General features: G+C 41.3%; 1 protein-coding gene across 1 annotated transcript in view; it reads left to right on the top strand.

Moving 5' to 3' along the window:
• LOC106809523 (ras-related protein Rab-28-like) overlaps window positions 1-1,975 on the top strand; it is a gene marked incomplete at its 5' end in the record, with an annotated part of 12,790 nt that overhangs the window by 2,692 nt on the left and 8,123 nt on the right. The window lies entirely within an intron of this gene.

Raw genomic sequence — 1,975 nt, 5'->3', positions numbered from 1 at the left:
ATCCATCCATCCATCCATCCATCCATCCATCCATCCATCCATCCATCCATCCATCCATCCATTCATCCATCCATCCATCCATCCATCCATCCAGCCATCCATCCATCCATCCATCCATCCATCCAGCCATCCATCCATCCAGCCATCAATCCATCCAGCCATCCATTCATCCATCAAACGAACCCTCCATTCATTTATCCATCCATCCATCCATTCATCCATCGGTCCGTCCACCCGTATAAAGTAGAAAAAATTAGGAAAAAACAGTGTTTTTATTCTGAGAAGGCAAATATTTCCGTGCCTTCTCTTGTTTTCTCATGCGTTGGACTGAGGTTTTTTATCATTAAGATTTCCAATGGTCTTGTCTTTGCTTCTGTCTAGGGAATGTTCATGTGGCACTACAAGTATGGGACATCGGAGGCCAGACATTGGGTGGACAGATGCTGGACAAATACATATATGGGGCACATGTGAGGACAAATTTCAGAATACCCTCCCCATAGAAGAAACGTTTTCCTAAGTAACCTGTTAATAAGTCGCCAGTGAGCATTTTATTGTAAGATTGAAGTGAACCAGAATGTACCATTATTTCCATGTATTTATAGGCATTAGTGAACTTTTGTGTACTTAAGTCTATTTCTCATGGTGCCATGCAGAGTATAAGGATACATTCGAGCTTTTATGCGAAATTTTATTAATTTTTAGCCCATCTGACGTAGTCAGATGCAGCTGGTAGAATCGCATGATTGTGCATGCGTGCGTGCGTCCGTCCGTTCGTCAACAGTTGGGCACAAATCTTAACCGCTCGACGTACGGTCACGATATTCGGGACGTCGGGGGGGGGGGATCGTGAAAAGGACTCAGGATGACAAATTTGGGGGGTCAAGGGTCAAAGGTCAAGATGTGTAAATGGAGGGGGAATGTTTCCCCCTTAACTTAAGGTATAGGATGAAATACGGAATTGCGGCACAAATCTTAACGGCTCGACCTATGCTCTTAATATTCGGTGTATAGAGTGTCATGGGTAGGAAACCCATCACCAGTGCGAAATTGGAGGTCACAGGTCAAAGGGCAGTGGGGGAAAGGTCAGATATCAGACATTTTCTGAGGACATGGCCTAATGGACAGAGTGAAAAACTTTTTTGTTTCAGCGCTGACCTACCATTTTTATCACTTTATTGAAAGGACCATGAAATGTGCTTTCCACTGACGTGCGAAGAGTAAGTGTCTGATAACCTTTTGACCTTCAAGAGGAGGGTTAAACATGGATTCCTGAACTGCCTCAATGACGTCACAGTGTTGTCATATTCATGGCACATCCATAATCTAGAAACCCAATAAGCCTGGATAGCCAAACGCGTACAGCACATGCGTCACGGCTCAAAGGTTGTTGGATCGAATCCCATCTGATTTTTTATTATTTACCTGTTTTCTGTATTTTTCTATCTTTATCAATTTAACAATTTTTTTCTAATTTTTACATTTACATTTTAAATTTTACATTAATGCAAATATTTACATGATTTATTTACAACAATTTAATAACAACAAATAATTTTTACAACAATTATTGGTTTTTGTTTTTTAATAGGGTTAGGGTTAGGGTTAGGGTCACAATGCACCATAAAACAGGAGTTTCAGGCACGCGATTTGTATCAACCAATGGGATTTGGGAGGTATGCAGAATGCAGAAGATTGCTGAAATGATGTGTACGCAACTGCGTATCTGCATATCTGCGTCACTACGCACGACTTAAATGTTACGTTTATAACCGTAGCAACAGACCTCAAACGAGCCCAGACGCTCTGCGGCTCTTGTTTTATACACTGCATTTTAATTTTTTTGGTCACTGTAAAAAAGGTTGCCATATCGTTCTACTTGCCACACTTCTTTGGCCCTAAGTGGGATGAAATTCTAGGCAGGGTTCGCTTACTTGGGACTAGACAGATTTATGATCTTTTATTTACTGCCGTA

The sequence above is a fragment of the Priapulus caudatus genome, unplaced genomic scaffold, assembly GCF_000485595.1.
Source record: "Priapulus caudatus unplaced genomic scaffold, Priapulus_caudatus-5.0.1 Scaffold361, whole genome shotgun sequence".
Lineage (NCBI taxonomy): Eukaryota > Metazoa > Priapulida > Priapulimorpha > Priapulimorphida > Priapulidae > Priapulus > Priapulus caudatus.
Note: the sequence above shows the minus strand (reverse complement) of the source record. Positions and strands in the feature narration are given on the sequence as shown.